The 18283-nt window shown below is 39.3% G+C and overlaps 1 protein-coding gene across 2 annotated transcripts in view; it reads right to left on the bottom strand.

Moving 5' to 3' along the window:
* WASF3 (WASP family member 3) overlaps positions 1–18283 on the bottom strand; it is a 77866-nt gene that overhangs the window by 43858 nt on the left and 15725 nt on the right. For both annotated transcript variants that reach the window (XM_076328049.1, XM_076328048.1), the window contains exon 2: positions 9130–9223. The gene's annotated coding sequence lies outside the window, so the exon portion shown is untranslated. The remainder of the gene's footprint in view (positions 1–9129; positions 9224–18283) is intronic.

Genomic DNA, 18283 nt, shown 5'->3' on the forward strand with positions numbered 1-18283 from the left:
AGCATTTCAAATCGGTGCATTTAAACATCCTTTGTGGAACTTTTTGTAAACATGAGTCTTTCTGTCTTTCTTCAAGACATATATATGTATGTATGTCTTGAAAATGTAAACATAGCTTTTTAAAGTCTATGAAATTTCAGAATCTAACATCGAACATTCAGAACTATCATATTGATTTACAGCTATCTCTAATTCTCTTTTAGTCAATGCCAAGTGTGGGTGAATGCCAAGTGTAGGAGAGTTGGGAGGAAAAATAGTATAATATTACAAAGCATAATAAAAGCAGAAAAGAACAAAATACATGGAGTCCACAAGAAACAGAGCAGCACCATCCATCAGTGGTTTTCCACTTGTAGACTTCTGGGGACAGTCAAAGACTTCAAAAGGCATAGGAACAGTAACTAAGGTTAAAGACTACATTAGCAAGTTGTGTGGCACAATAGGAGCAGAGGACCTGCAGAGCAGAATAGTTGGTGCTGATGATCCTGTGTCCACCTTGTATACATTTTTTTTTTGGTAGGGAAGCAGGGATATTTGTTCCAAACTAGCTCTCACCCAGTCTCATGGCTCATTAGCTGCTGAACACCATCAGGTATGCTCTTAGCAAGAACATTTTCGGTTTAGACCCATTGGAAAAGAGTTCATATACTCCACAACTGGGGAATCTGCATCATAAACATACTCCTGGATCCAAACTAAACCAATAGCATTATGCACCCTAAAGTGCCTGTTGTCTCGGCATGTTTTAATCCACTACATAAAGGCTGAAAAAGAAGAGTTTTATTTTGTTTTAATTTTACGAGGACAAGGAGGAGGAAAAGAGGCAAATACTGGTTGGAAAAAACCAATCATCTTAAGGCTGAAAACCTGTCACACAGTATTTTTTAATTATGGCTTCCTCCAATATTTACAAATGAAGGCTCCATGGGAAAGGAGGGAATAAAGACACTCTATGCACAAGAGTCAGAGCTTCATCTATCCTCTCCTTCCCTATTATGCACTCAGCCACCCAACACTTGGGGAAGGATCTCATCTTCCCCACTAGCTGGCAGTCAACCACATACCAATTTCATGGCAATACAGCCAACAAAAACCCACTGAAGGATGAACAGACTGTCTAAGCCTAGCAAGGTTGCAACTGCAAAATAGCACCAGAAAGCTTATTGCAGTAAGGTTGCATAATACCCGTGTTACTACAATATCTGTACACCTAGACATTAAATTTACTCTCCAAACTTGAGAAAGGCAAGAAGCAGCATCTGAATTATACAGTTGAGAGGCACAAAGCTACTTGATGATGCTGGCAGGCACACAAGGCCCATAGAAGGACTGGAAATTGGACCTAGATCACACCAATACTTAGCAACAAATGCTTCAACCACAAGATGAGTTATGTTTCCTTCTCAGAAGCAAAACCCAGTTATTGCCTCAGGATCCACTCCACTTAAAGCTGTGCTTTTTAAGACCGCTGTAAGCCAACCACTCCTTGATTTAATTAAATGGATTCCTTTCCCCATTCCCTGTTTCAACATTTCTGCTATTATAGCTGCTGCTCCTGCCTGAGCTGCTTCCAGGGCTGGAATCAGATTGGAAGTGAGCAGAAACTTAATCCAGAGGAAAGAAGTCAAAGCAGTTTATGGAATTACTGCCCTTATAGCTGAGACCACGCAAGTGGTAGTGAGAGCACTCAATCTGCTTCAGCACGAAGGGAGGAAAAAAACCAAAACACAGCAATTCAAGCTAACCTCCCATTTCATCCTGAAACAGGACAGAGGCATTCAAGAGACCAGTTACAATGTTTAGTTGCACAGGTGAATAGCAAGCTAAGCACAAGTGGCTACCTAAAATGTGGTACCCTAGACCTGAAAGATTAGTAACTGCTTTCTACAAGAAATGGCATCAATACTATCACAGAAAGAAGATTTAAGCCTAGTCATAGAATCATAGAATACCCTGAGTTGGAAGGGACCCGTAAGGATCAAGTCCAACTCCTGACTCCACACAGGGCAGCCTAAAAGTTAAACCAGATACCTAAGAGCATTTTCCAAACACTTCTTGAACCCTGACTGGCTTGGGGCCACGACCACTTCCCCGCAGAGCTTGTTCCAGTGCTTGATCACCACTCTCAGTGAAGAGCTGACACAGCTTTAAGTCATTCCCTTGTGTTCTGTCACCAGACACCAGAGAGACAAGATCCGCACCTCCCTTTCCGCTCCCCCTCACGAGGAAGTTGTAGACAGCGATGAGGTCACCCCTCAGTACCCCCTTCTCCAAGTTGAACAAACCTAGTATCTTCAGCTGCTCCTCATAAGTCATGCCCTCTAGTCCTAGTCCATCTTTTTGGTAGGAATACAGACTCATGACACTAAAGAGCTCAGAGCTGTTGCAATTTGCTGCCACATTTCCCAAAATCACATAGGAGTCCCAGCAAACTCTGAGAAGGTCAACAGAAATCCTACTGAATAGAAGAAAATAGACATTTCTTACATATTTATTCCTCAGGCTCACAGAGGCATCTGTCATGTCTCAAGGACTGTACTACAGGACATCTCATGTATGCATTACAAATTCTGTTTACCTTGTTAGCCACGTAAGTACTTAATGCCTGCATCATTTCCATCTTCTTCATAAAAAGATGCTTTTGGCAAATGCTAATTTGGTATACATTGATTTCTGTGGTTTGTTTACAAAAAGAAAAAACGTAAATACCCATAAATATTTAGACCAAATTAATTTTAAAAGCATGAAGTATTAAAGGATAATTTTTTTACTAAATATACAGTACTCTGAAAGAGGAGGGTGGATAGAAACTCAGTAAAAAATTGGTATGCTCTTCTCAGGAAGAAGTCACCAGTCTGACGAAAGGTACCATCACATCTCAAGAAAAGCAGTTGCTCTCAGCTCCTGGTAAATTGTAAAGGTCCCTTTTTTCTCTTCCAGAAGAGTAAGATGGAATCAAGGACAAATCATTAAAAAAAAAAGGTCAAAGGAACCTATTCTCTATATGTTTTGGATCTAAAAAGTCTTAATTCTTGCAATTCATAGAGAACAGAACACTTCTTTACTTGTTTCCCACTACTTTAACAATAAATGTCATAAACCAGCATACTAACAGATAGCATGTTGAACTGATCACATTCATATTTCATAATTTCAGAAAGACCCATCTATCAAAATTCAGTAGCCAAACACCTGAAGAGAAGCCACTCAGCTTTTATACTGATGCCTGATAAGACGCCCTGCCCACATTTTTGAGCCATAGTCCAGCCTTTTCCTCCTTTATAGGAGCCCAACTGACAGTGCTTTCCCTTCTTCACTTTTAGCACCACTGCCTTTTGCATACTCTCTACTCCAGTTGCCAATACAGCAAGGAAGGCTGTTGTGTCCTTCACACATCCTACAGCTGCTTTCCTCTACCAGAGTTTACTAGCTTGGACTCTGCTTTGCACGCCTCGCAACAAGAGCTGGAGGCACTGGTAACTAAAGGGAGAGGTATAAACTAATGCTTCCAACTACTCTTTCCTCCCCACAGTTTTACATTCCAGTGTTTGCCTACAAGGCCTATTTGGTACCAAACCTTGTTCTTAACTAATTTTTTTTTTTTTTAATTAGGACTGTTTACTAGTCATAGACAGATTCTAAAGACTGTTTCTTAAGACTGTTTCTTACTCTCAAAAAACAGTCCAGTAACTGAAAGAATGGGACAGAGTAGTTGCTCCTCCCTCTTTCCTACCTACTCCCCACAGACTTTCCAAACTCCCCTCCCGCTACCAGGGTAATACTTTATTCAAATACTGTGTTCTGATTTGTATGTGAAAACTCCTCAGGCAGGCCCCATAACACATGTCAACTCTTTCCACAAACCCTCAGGACTAAAAACAGTTTCTCCCCAAATCATGGGGAAAATGTACCTAGCTAACTAAATGCTGGCAGTCTTCAGATCAGGCAGCTGCCTGGAAAGATTCCCAGTGCCTTTTTTTTTTTTTTAAAGTATAAGGAGCCATTAATACCTATTTTTAAGCTGTTTTAATGCATAGCTGAGGCAGCTACATAAAGAAGCTATGTAGCTGCAACCAGATGAACAGAGTTTAAGGGCAGCCTGTTTAATCCTATAAATACACAAACTGTACATAAAAAAATGAGGAAGCTTTACCAGTTAACATTTTATTTACAAGAAAAAGGTATGACTGCAATGAGTATTTATAAAACATGCTTTAATTTTATTCCTGAAGTTAAAGAGGAAAGGGCAACCATCTAGATCCTGATGATCACTGCAGTCTCTTGTGAACTTAAAAGAAAGCAATTAGACATTATTTTCAGCACCTATTTAAAAAACATTGATTATTTTCCCCACTCCAGTTCCACAATGGTTAGTCCTGAAGTTTGCTTCAAAATATTTTGCATATTGGACCAAAATACTTTCAATATTGATCTGTCATTAAATTGTTTTGAACAAAAAAGTTTCCTAGAAGTAGATGTTCATTCCTAACACCAGTAAGTAGATTTTGAACCTAAACATGCTGAAGTGAAATCAATGGGGGAAAAATTAAACCCTAGAACGTTGATGTCCAGGATGTTGAATTCTAAGATGCAGAATTCTGAAGTGAGCTTACTGTAAACTTGCCTCCATCCCAGCATTGTTGTTGCGGTTATCCTGGTGATAAAATATTCTCCTGTGAAATGCAATTACTAATTTAAATCACATTGAGCTCACGAGATCCCACAATCCAAGAGGAATAGATTATTATTATTGTCCGAGAATCACAAACTGAGCAAAACTTCTGTAACTGCATTGGTGACCTGAGTTTTTGTGGACTGATAGGGTAATGCTAGGCACAAACACATTGACTCTGATTCTCAAAGACTTTTGTTTAAAGTTATCTATGATTACATGGATCTTTCATACACCCCACCAAATTATGTAACAAACCTATCAATACTTACATTGTTCTTAACTACACTTTAAAATAGTCAATGTAATCTACAGAAACTACAAGCTGCCTGTATGGAAAAAAATCAAGCCATTAGAGACTACTCTACACACAGTTCAAGAAGCAATTTAACTACATCAGTTAAATTTAGAAACAGATTTAGTTAATCATTGCACAGGCAACCAAGATTTAAACCGCATCTTCAAGCAGATCCCTATGCACTAGCTGCATAATTCAGAAGGGAAGTTACTATGATGCCAATCATAGAAAAAGTTCAGAGAAGAGGCCAATGGCTGTATTTATTTGCAGTATTGAAGTAGCACTTAATTTCCCCACAGTCTCAGACAGCGATAATGAATATTTCTGTATGCGTTCATATCACTATCTTGAAAACATGATGGGCATGCTAAGGCTCTCACAGAACAGATGCCAGTTTTACCAAATTACTCCTCCTTGCGTATTAACATCAAACCCATTTTGCCAGGCTGCAGTTTAAAAATATAAAGTCCCTCAACTCCATAATGTAAATAAGTGCACACTGAATGGAGTTTAACCCAAGACAGGCAAGAGTTGAGCCCAAATATTCAGCCTCTAATATCAAAATCAGACAGAAAACAAGAAAAGCTCATAGAAAATGCATGCACTTAATTAAGATCAGAATCTGTGATCAGACTTCTCTATCATGTTTGAAGTCAGTCTCTCCCAAAAGCAGTTCCACCTTATTTTGGCTTTACCATTTGTAATGCAAGGATTCTGGGATACTTTCTCCTCTCTCATAGGCCTTTCTTCCCCACAGAAGACCATTCAGGAAACATTGTCCTACTTCTCCCCCATCCACTGCTATGTAATTAGCAATCTTCAGCTTTTGACTGGCCGAGTAGTCCAAAAACCTTCAACAATTCTCCAGAAGACAATTTCTCTCTCCTGCCCAACCTACCTTTCACACTCACTCTCTCCTATTCTGAAAAGCTTCTTTCCTTCAGGGAAAATGCAAACTGTAGTCTTCTGAAGAAAATTCGGAGGAAACTTTTCTTAATAGTTTTAAATCAAGAATTTAAGTTACTAAATCATTCTATAATTTGCCAGCCACAAAGGATACAGGTTATGTGACTGAAGAGTCAGATAGTACAGGAAAAAATCTTTGCAAGTAAATTTCATTTAACCCTGACTAAAAATATCTAAGTTGCTTTCACAATAAAAGTATTTCTAAAGACTGGAACAGTAACACAGCAATAACAAACATAATTTTAACATCTTTCTTCAAAACATATAACTGAATATGCAACATTTTTATATGCCAAACTAACTATAAACATGTATTTCTTAGAATTGCTTGTATGTGATGACAAAGGAGTTCTTCAGCTGGTCTAGTAAATTGACATTTGGGGCTGGTAAGCATTAGGGTCCCTTTTCAAGACCTGCATTTGGTATTTCCTTCCTGACCACACGCTCTCTAACTTTGTGGGAGACACTTTTGTAGTATAGTGTTGCAGGATTACAATGGAAGTTTAGAAAAGCCAGAGCATGCTTCTTACACAGGATGGCATGTTAAGGAATCGGCAGCTTTCACAAACATCTAATAGTTGTATTTTAAGCAACATGACAACTTTTGTGGGTGTTTATATCAGCAAAACACACTAGAAAATCCAGATAAGCACGAAAGGACAAGGCACAATTATAAGCCAAGTGACAAAATGACTTGATTCGAAATGAAAACGCCTTACTACGAATGCAAAACAGGTGAATTAAGCCATTTAAATTTTTAATTATGACTTGTAAGTGGAATTCTTTGAAGCAGAAATTTAAAAAGAAAAATATTACATTTCTGTAGAAATCAATCGTTATTTTAAATACAAGCTTATCACTTTATTGACCAGGTAGAATTTCCAAATTGTATGTCCTATTAGAACGTGTGATACACGAATGATCAGTGTTCAACCAAAAATCAGAATTTATGTTTACTAAAATTAGTTTTTAATATTTTTTTAAAAATCAAAGGCTTAATATTTTTTAAAAAATCAAGTATTTTCAAGTATGTGCAGCATTCTGTCTTTAAATACCCTTCAGCTACATTAAACTCCAGACTATTAAACACTGGACACATTTCAATTAAACTCCACATGGAAATTGTGCTTAACCTGCAGAAAGAAACAGAAAATATTTGATAATACTACACTGAGTATGAACAGCAAATATCTCAAAATAATTTTTCAAGTTTTATGAATAAATACAACCCAGGGAAAATATTCTTAAACCTAGGTTCTTATTCCTGTAACAACTAATCTCTACTACCTCCCATGAATAAAGCAAGCAATGATGTTTCCATGCAGCATGAAAAGCAACTGACATAACAGTGCTGTAACAATTGTTAAGCTTAAAAAAAAGAAACACTGGAAGCTAAAATATGACAGCTGTGACTTTTTTAATCCCAAAAGCAGGAGGAGAGGTCTGTAAAGCCAGCTACTAGAGAGACCATGAGTCTGGGGGCCAGATACTGGAGAGATCAGGGGTCTTAAAGTCAGCTACTGGAGTGACCATAGGTATAGACTAGCTACTGGAGAGACCTCTGCACACATGTTCATGTGTGTGCATACCTATGTGACAACAGGACACCTGTAAATACATATATTAAAAGGAATAAATCTCACTTTCATTAAATAAGTAACATGTTAATCTAATAATCTAGTAGTGAAGCATATTTTCAGTCTGATATGTCCATTTGGTTTACTAAATTTTTTGCAGACTACTTACTTTCCCTGACACTTCCTCCACCTTTGAAAGTTACAGCAAGTGATCTTTTTTCCCCAAACAATTTCAGAATAACACCATTAAGTTACCTTACCATTTAACGGGAATTGCAGGAGGGACAGAAGGGGGAAGGAACAGGTTTTCTTTCATCTTTCTCCTTCAAAGGCTGTTGCCATAACTTGCACATTTCTGTGTGCACCATACTGCTTCCTGATCCCTTCATGTATCAAAATAAAATTTCTTACTTGACATTGTGAATGCACACAGAGTTTTCCAGAGCTCCTTTGAGTTTTTCCTAACTTAAGGTGCAATCTCTTTCAGAACATATATGCTGATAAGCATCTTGAATATCATCAAGCATACAATCAGAACTCAGAATTAAAATAAGCATATGTGAATTTCAGCTGAGGGGACAAAGTGTGCCAAAGGATCATAACCAGCATTATAGTCAGAGTCAGCTCCAGGACACAGGCAGAGTCAACAGTATCCTAAAGCACTGCTGCATACTTGGCTTTTTTCGGAGACCTTGAAGCAAGGCTGGCTGCGGTTTCTGCCACTGTGGTGTGCAATGCCGGAAGAAAAATGATCTCTCCTATGAGTAGCCAGTACTACTTTTAACCTCCTCATCCTCTCAGAAGGAAGAGCAACAAACCTGCTCTCCAGCTTCTTCCCCTGCTCAAAAGGCTTCACTTTCCCACTGCAGAAGCAGACAAGCTGCAGCCCCCTAAAAAAAAAATCACTATAATCAGCTTTACTTTAACAAAATTGTCTGCACTTTGGCAGTAGTCCTTCATCAGCACCACCCAGTGCGGCCCACATCTTACGTCACACAGTGAAGGAAGTGCTACACAGCTGTTTTGATACTCTTCCACCAACACAACAGATATTCCTCAGCTAAAAGTCTGTGATGTGCATGTCGCAGCTGAGAGATTGGGGGGCTGGGGGATTTTTCCCCAAAGCTAGTTTAATATCAATAAATATAAATCTTTTATTATCCTTTGCATTTTGAGGCAAACAGTCGAACATTTAACCTCAGCAGATTTAGTTTAAATCTCTAAGATGACACATCAGCAAAGTACAGATTATACAGGGTAAAAGTAATTAACAGATGCAAATTTATAAATCCAGTATCTAATGAACAACCATGAATAAAGTAAATTTATTTCTGTTTTCTACACAATAAGATTAATGTTTAAATGATACTAGTCTCCTGGGCTAGCAGTGCTTTTGACATTTGTTTCAGGGCCTAATACAGCATATCTTCAACATCACAAAAATATAAACCTCCTTCCCAATGCTAACTCAAAACCTTCTGGCCAGTTTCCAAACTTCATCATTGGTCTTCAGCTTAAAGACTTACCACAGTTTTCAAAGCTATCTGTAATAGATTCACACAAATGCAAAGTAAGTGACAAGGTACATTCAGTAAGAGCTCCCTTGAACAACTTACCATTTAAAAAAAGGGAGTAGAGAATATCGTTTCTGTTTACACGTTTGAGAAGACAGCTGTTCTGTAACTTGCTAGCACACTCAGGTGGCTTTCTCTGCAAACAAAGACAAATGTCAACTTAGCTTTTCAATAATAGAATAATTGAAGATATGCATTAAAAAATCAGGTTCAGTGACCAGTTAAAAAACTAAAACATGCATGAGTAGAATCTAGACATACTTTTAACTGTTTTGAGCTAAACATTATTTCATGTTACTGCTTAAATTTTTTCAAGGTAAGAAAATAGCTTGTGTTATTTTATAATCAATGACTTTTTTAAACTGGAAATATCTGCAGAGAAGGTAACATTTACTCAAAGACTGTGGGGATGGAAAAATGTGAGATAATGGCCTATAGTATAGCATAATAAAACACCAAGTTTGAGTCCCTCTGAGATACTTCACAGTAAATTAAATATTACTAAACACAAACCCAGTAAAACAAAACAAACACTAAAAAAAAGCAGTGAGGATCTCTTGCAAAAATTAAGTACTGAGATGTTTCAATGAAAATATTACAGATCCTACTATCAAAAGAATATTCTGACTTATAGATGAACATTTACTCATACACTGACTTTTTATAAATTAAGTTTTTGTGGTTAAGACATAGCTGCCCTTTCTGCAAGAACTGTACAAAGATGATCTCTAAACTAGATCATTTGATCATAAAAGACTAATATTACAGCCATATTTTTAAAGGCTACTGCTATACATTCCTTGATGGAACTTGATTAGACATTTTAGACAATAAAAAATGTACAAGAGAAAAAACTTCTCTATTTCAAGGATACATTTATAAAACAGGATTTATAACAGAGCCAAAGCATCTACAAGAGCAAGACGCTGTTAGTCACCACACACAGATTTCTCAAAGGCAAGACAGTGTCCTAGACAGCACCTCTTGTTCACTGTCACCACTCTAAGTTTCCTTCATCCTCCCTCAAAATATTAGACTTTTAACATCATGGTGCTCCCTCCTCAATTCCAGTAAGCATTGGTGCAGTGGCCACCTATTCCAAACATAATATTGCCCTTTAGTTAGGTTGCTACCAAGATCTACCAGTAGGCCAATACCATTGGGATTTCTTTCCTCTTGTAGATTTTATGGGAAAGAAAGAATCCATTCAAAAGGGAGCGTGTATATTGACAGTTATACCAGTAGACAGATATTGCTGGTCTGTTAATGGTGTACTGAAATATATTTTCCTTTCTGTATCTCATGTTGCATGCATCTGGAGCATTTTTTTCATCATAACTATGTAACTTAAAGGTAGAACATGTAGTGAGAGAGTCCAGCACTTCTCTGGCTTATCCTGGTCTTTTTAAAATATTTTACTTTAAAAAAAAATCAGAAAAATCTGATTTAAAAGAAGATATAGAACTGCTTGACATTGGCCATGTCTTGATGTCTTTATTTAGCCACGAAAGGATTTATACTAACCCCTGGAATCTATGTCAGGACAGTTGATCTCATTTCACCGTGAAAAATGTGCATTATAAAAACGTTCTTACTCATTACAAAGTACATCACTGACTCCTCTGCCAAGTGCCCCATCTGACTCATATTCACTAAGTTACAGAAAGTACTGAACAGTTTCAATAGGGTAAGATTTTAGAGATGCAGAATGTATAATGCTGGCTTCTGGTTAGAAGTGTATATCCAGCTGAATTTTGTTTAAAATCAATCTTTTAAAACTTTCTAAACAGGACTCCTAGAAATGAGGAGATGGTATGCAAGCAATTGGAAGAACAAGCTATATGGCACACACAGGATTACTTCAGAAATCCACAGGAAAAAAAAAGGATTTAATGCAAGACATAACTTTTATACAGATAGAGGATTAAAAGTATCCAAATAGTAGGTCATCATCAAAATGGTGAAAAAAGGATTTTATTTTAAAGTCTTTCTGGGGTGGGAGGAGGGGTTTTAAAACATGGTTTCATGTATGGAGATCCAAAGCTTACTACTGTAGTTTGAATTATAAAGTAACTGTTTTATCAATGCATAGACACAAAAAAGGAAGTGGTTTAAATCTTCCAATATTGATTTGCCTTGTTAACTTCCTGTGTGTATTCAATCTTAAAAGCATGAAACTGAAATGTTGGAAACTACTGTAACTCTACAGCAGACATTTGGAAAACCCAGACAGTTCTTCAAAGAGCAGAACCACACATCAATTAGTGGTTAGGTCCCACTTGGTCTTAACTACTTCTACAGTGGGATGGGGGGGGCTTTTCCATAAAAGAGCCATACGATCAACTACATAGAACCAAGGGGCCTCTCAGTGGCCCATCCTAAGCAGCTTTCATGAGACTGATCAAGACAACTAGAAAGTTTCTTATCCTTAAACTAGGCTTGATCCAGATCCCAGTCTTAAACTTGGGGACATAACAGGAGCAGCATAAAGGAAGACACAGCAGCTCATGTTTCCAAGTGAAAATCTTTAATTTAAGATTCAATTGCTGTTGTCTAGCCCTAACTCTGAGCCTCCACAGACACGCAGAAATACAGACTTAGGACATACATCGTCCTTGGGAGTGTGGAGAGCTCTCTGCCCTTTGCCAAGCCCTCAAGGGACAATTTCCTGCTCTGTATCTTTCTGAGAACCACTTTGATGGTCAGACTTGGTCACAGCACCCAGTGTGTCTTCTGCCACCAATTCCTTCCAAACAAGTTCAAGCTCTTGGAGTTATTCTTTAAAGCACAGGCAGCACAAAGTAAAGTCAAAGCACAAAGCAAAAATATCCAACCTGTTGGGGAGTACCTGGTATCTCTTTTACTCGTTTTCACTCACTGGATTATGGTACAAATATTCACTGCTTGACTGAGTATAGCAGTCCTTCAGTATTGGACAGAGATCTATTTAAACTGGACACTGGCAAAATCCTAAACATCTTGTGGAATTTATCTGAGGTTAAACACTTGATCTTCAGAGATTTTGCAATCTACAAAAGAGAGCCCATCAAGCCTATGAGCCAGCCAGCAACAGCACCGGTTTGTCAGACATTCTTGGCTGATAAGAAGCATGCTAGCATTGACCAGCCCCCACATCTCTCACCTCTTTGGTACCTCAATGGTAAGAGGCTTGCCCAGGACAACACTCTCTTCCTTAATGGTCAGCACTGATTCTTTACTACAAGTGAAGCCAAGTGTAAAGATAAGACTATACCACAAATGACTAGTACTAACCACAGCAGGCAGGAAATAGCTCTTTCACACTCTCATTTTCAATCTAAAAAGAAAAGATTCTCCCATCACTGACAGAGAAGTCAGTCTAATATCTCTGAAAAAGAACAAATTTCAGCTGGGATGTCAATATTAAAATGCTTTCAAACACTTGAAAAGGTTTGGTGGCAGCATTTACCATCCCTAAATCTTCACAGGTAACAATCCTAATCTCACAGTACAAGTCGTCTGTACTATCAGCCTGCTCCTTCTCCCAGTATAGCCCCACACTCTTCTCCAGAAGTTTGGTGCATACATCTTTACAGAAAGGCAAAGAGCTCCCTCCTAGCTCCACTCCCAGTGCCCAGAGATGTCTCCCTTAATGCTTTACATAAAGGAATGCTGCTGGCTTCACATCAAAGTGGAGATCCACTTGAATAACAATACTAAAAATGGACCTTCCTCAGCAGACAAAGCCTCTGTAATTTCAGTTGTTGCCCACCCAGCCGGGGGGGCAGGCACAGGGGTGCATTATATAGCATAGTTTGTCAGTTAATAAGATTTAAGAACATGCTTCTTAAAATAAAAAGGTCCCTTAAATTCTGCTTTCTGGAGCATTCAACCTCATTTCTCATGGTTAGCAGATACTGGTACAAAGCATGAACATCTAGACAGATGCTTTGTATAAGTAAGTACCCCAGACAGAAGGAAAACCTGTGGGCTCGTTAAAGGTATTAGTCCAAGGCTACATGATGGGGAAGACAGAAGTACAGGCTTCCAAGTTAAATGCTTCACTAAAAAAAGTGGGTATGGTGACATGAGCAATGCAAAAATATTGCCAGATAGCTAACAGTCAACATTCAAAGCAAACAGCGGACTTCACCCTGAACAAAACTTAACATTTTCTTTAGCTCAAACTTCTCCGTAAGTAGCAGAAGGTCATGCAGTTTGTACCCTACTGTTTCATAACATTAGAGAGAAGTGGCAGAGTAAGGGAAGCATGAATCAGCACAGGACACGACCCCGTGTTAGTCAAAAATATCACATGTACACACATATATACCACTAAAATGAGACACCTAACTACTAAGATTGACAAATGAAATTTAGTAGGCTTCAGAATGCCCAAGAAAAAAAGGCAAATTAAACAGAACTAATGTAATTTTTAAAAAGGGAAAAAATATCACATCTATAAAGAAGCGCAACAGGGAAGGAGGCAGCAGCAAGGTCATACTTAATGGTATCTTACTCAGCACTGCCACAGCTGACAGCCAGCTTCAATTCCATGGAATCAGAATTATGTAGATGGTCACAGGCTGGATCAAGAAAGCAGCTGCTCTCCCTAGCACACCCCATCCAGGGGCAAGACATATTTTTACATCTGGATCTAGCTGAAAGTAGCCATGGAGCGATGTGAGTGCTTAAGTCCCCTATAGCTTGGAAGTGAAAGGGAAATGGAAAAACAGAAGAGCATTCAGATTCAACATTTGGAGAACAGGAGGCACATCCTCCACCCTAGCAGCCAGAACCGATGCTTTGTGGTAAATACCTGGGCTCATGGAAAAATCTCATCACCTTCCCTGTAATTATGTTCTCCTCAGAGGCCACATCATTTGTTCGAAAACCTGAGATATGAAGCTTGCTTCCTCTGTAAACTGCTCTATGATCCTTTAAAAGGCTTTTTTATGTTAATAGCAAGAGGAGGTCTAAAGAAAACATTGGACTCATACATGTTGAAGATGGTTATCTGACTAATAAGGATGAAGAAAAAGCGGAGGCATTCAATGTGGTTTTTGCCTCGGTCTTCAATAATACCGATAGACCTTGGGCTGCCCGGTCCTCCGAGTCGGAAGACCACAAGTGTGGGAACAGCGACTTTCCCTTTGTGGACACTGAAATTGTAAGGGACCAGCTGTGTCAGCTGAATGTTCACAAGTCCATGGGGCCTGATGGGATTTGTCCCAGAGTACCGAAGGAGCAAGCGGATGTTATGGTGGGACCCCTCTCAATCATCTACCAAAGGTCTTGGGAGTCTGGGGAGGTCCCTGCTGACTGGAAGCTAGCCAATGTCCTTCCAATTTACAAAAAGGGCGTGAGGGAAGATCCAGGAAACTACAGACCTGTTAGTCTAACCTCCATTCCTGGAAAAATTATGGAGATTATACTGGGTACTATTGAAAGGCATTTAAAGAAGAATGCAGTCATCAGGCACAGTCAACACGGGTTCACAAAAGGAAAAGTCCTGCTTAACTAATTTGACATCCTTCTGTGGTAAGGTCACCCACCTAGTGAAGGAAGTTTGGTGCATACATCTTTACAGAAAGGCAAAGAGCTCCCTCCTAGCTCTTGTGGTAAGGTCACCCGCCTAGTGGATGAAGGGAAGGCGGTGGGTGTAGTTTTTCTGGATTTTAGTAAGGCTTTTGATACTGTCCCTTTCAGCATCCTGCTGGACAAGTTGTCCAACAGTGGGATGAGGGGGTTCACAGTGCACAGAGTGAAGAGCTGGCTGAAGGGCAGAGCTCAAAACATTGTGAATGAGGCTACATCTGGCTAGCAACCAGTCACCAGTGGTGTTCCTCAGGGTTCAATTCTAGGGCCAGTCCTGTTCAGTACATTTATCAACAATCTGGCTGCAGGAGTTGAATGCACCATTAGCAAGTTTGCTGATGATACCAAACTGGGAGGTGCTGTTGACTCTCTTGAGGGACAGGAGACTTTGCAGGGGGATCTAGACAGATTGGAGCATTGGGTAATGATTAATGGGATGAAATTTAACAAGTCCAAATGCTGGATTCTGCACCTAGGACAGAGTAATTCCAGACAAGTAAAAATTGGGAGAGGAGTGGCTGGAGAGCAGCCCTGCAGAAAGGGATCTGGGGGTGCTGGTCAGCAGCAGGCTCAACAGGAGTCAGCAGTGTGCCCTGGCAGCCAAGAGGGCAGTCGTGGTTTAACCACATCCTGGGGTGCATTAAATACAGCATAACCAGCCAGTGAAAAGAGGTGATTATCCTGCTGTATTCAGTGTTGGTGCAGCCTCACCTTGAATACTGTGTGCAGTTCTGGGCCCCACAATTTAAGAAGGATGTGAAGGTACTCAAATGTGTCCAGAGGAGGGTACAAAGGGCTGGAAGGAATGTCCTATGAGGAGCGGCCAAGGACTTTGGGCTTGTCTAGTTTGGAGAGAAGGAGGCTGAGGGGCAACTCATTGCTCTCTACAGCTTCCTGAGGAGGAGACATGGAGACGGAGGTGCTGATCTCTTCTCCCTGGTATCCAGTGATAGGACACATGGGAACAGTTCACAGCTGTGCCAGGGGAGGCTTAGACTGGACATTAGGAAGCATTTCTTTACTGAGAGGGTGGTCAAACACTGGAACAGGCTTCCTAGAGAGGTGGTCGATGCCCCAAGCCTGTCAGTGTTTAAAAGGCATTTGGACATTGCCCTTAATAACATGCTTTAACTTTTGGTCAGCCCTGAAGTGGTCAGGCAGTTGGACTAGATGGGCGTTGTATGTCCCTTCCAGCTGAAACAGTCTATTCTATTCTTATAAACAGTTCTCTCATATGTGCATACTTAGGTATGCATGTAGATATATATACTATTGCAGTTTAGCGCTCACTATTTATAAAGCCTTTCATATCTATAGATACACATCCCTATATACTCAAAACCTTTATAAAAAGGTTCAGTAGGACAGAAACTGGAAGATTTTGTGAAAAGTGTGGGTTTTCCCCAATTTGAAAGTCTCAAAAAGCATTTAAATTGTTTTTAGACAGATGTACATATCATACAGATTAAAAAGCCACCATTTATAAAATTAAAACTGAATGGAATTAAATGGTTAGTGACTCCTTCCAGTTGACCTATGGGGTTCAATTAAGGATATTACTATGTAAAGAAATAAGGAGGGTGATAAGGGAGGGAGAGAAATTAAAGCATTTTTCAGGTGAAACTTATGTATTTAATTATTCCATTTTACACCCCAGCTGGAGAACTATTCTTGAAAGATTAGCATAGTCTAGTATTAACTGCATGGTTCAAGTTTATCCCAATTTCTCAAGGGGGTTTTTTCCCCCCCTCCTCCTGTTTTTAAAGGGCCAGATGAGACAGGCGGTTTTGTTTGTTTCTTTTGGGTCTTTTTTGTTATTAACATTTTTACTTATAAGCCAGTTAAACTAAAGCAGTTTTGCATGGGTCTGTGACCTCAAATCTCATTCAATGTAGAAGAGCTTAGCAGTTCAGGAAGATCAAACAAATCACAGAAATCCAGAAGTATGTGAAATAAAGTCCACTTTTTCTTTCAAAAAAGAAGGTTGAAGTGGCTTAAAGCCATCATGCCTGCTGTTACTATGAGATTTTTATGGTTTTAATTAAGACCTATTTTCAAAAAAGGGAATTTTAAAACTAATTCTACTTCACACTGTTTCATATGGGTAAGGAAAAGTATGAACTTCATTATCCTAATCGCATAAACTGTCCAGGTTATCTATTGCTTTACCATCAGACTAAACACCAAGCAGTTGATACTAACTCAAGAGATCAGATTTGCCTGTTCCCACTAAACATTCTCATGAATTCAATAAATCCTATTCTTCAGATTACTTCAGTATCATTTTCACAGCCGTGTTTAGTATTTTCTATTGGGGGGAGGAGGCAGTCAGCTGCCACAAATGCAGCATCTTACAAAAGTAATTTCCATGAAGAGATTTTGAAACAATGACAAAAATCTTGATCTGATAACCAAGTCTGAGAAAACCTAAATTTCTTAATACATACAATACTGTATGTATATATACACATCGCAGATCTCTCTTAACAGTTCATAATAATGCAATTGCAGGTACGCCATCCTATTCTGTTTCTTGCCTGTGTCCCTTCCTCAGTCTTCCAACAACCATAAAATATCCATTTCAACTACATTTTCAAGTCCTGCTCCCTTTGCCTTCCTCTATTGAACATTTTGAAAACTACAAATAATGTAGATTATTTTCAAGAATTAAATACATATTTACATCATGTCAGATGCAAAATATCTTGACTTTGGAGGAAAAAAACCCAAACCTTAAATGTTTTGAAACAGTGACAACTGGTTGCTGAAAGGCATGGGCTGCCAAGAAATCCGCAGTAGCTTGGTTTTTTGGTTTTTTCCCATTCAAAGAACAAAAGCTATTCTCTTTAACACTATGTAGACAGGAGCGGAGGCACAGAACATATCACAGGAAAGTATGCCATGTCCCAAGGCAATACCATGCCTGCCCAGGCAGCAGCTGACTGCTCCAAAGCAATGTGTGGCTTACGCTCGGGAGTGGAAGCAACCAGGCATTTTGGTCATTACCAACCACTCTGCTCTGGGAAGGGAAGAAAGAGAGAAGAGACAGCAGGGAATCCTGCTTCAAATCCAAATCAAGCAGAGCACAGCTTCAAATCCACCTCTTCGCACCTCCATACAGGAAAGTGGAAACTGCACAATACTTTGGGGCTCCAGCTCCACTTCCCAGAGGATGGGGCCAGAGCCACACCACTGTGACTCATTGCTTCCTCTTTCCCTCTTCCTTTAACAGCTGCTTGGTGCTGGCAAAAGAGCAGCAGAGGAACAAACTATTACCAAAAAGGGAGGTTCAATTAAAAGTTTGAGAACTGCTAATATTCAGTGTGTTAAGCTCACACAAGCACATGCACTGTAGATGTGTGGAAGCTAGCAAGTAAAGCTACACCAGATTGAGAACTCAATGCCTTATCAAATCTTTATTCTACCACCACAAGTGACCTTGGTTTCAAATGCTCATGTAGCTTTTCATACGTGACCTCTGTGACCAAAATGTGGTGAGGTGGTATAAGCACCACAATCATCTGAGTTGACCACTCATGTTATTACAGGTTACAAAACTCTTGGCAAATTCTGCATCAAGTACAATGAACTAAAACGGACCATCCAAGAAGGTATGGAA

The sequence above is a fragment of the Aptenodytes patagonicus genome, chromosome 1 (assembly GCF_965638725.1).
Source record: "Aptenodytes patagonicus chromosome 1, bAptPat1.pri.cur, whole genome shotgun sequence".
Classification (NCBI taxonomy): domain Eukaryota; kingdom Metazoa; phylum Chordata; class Aves; order Sphenisciformes; family Spheniscidae; genus Aptenodytes; species Aptenodytes patagonicus.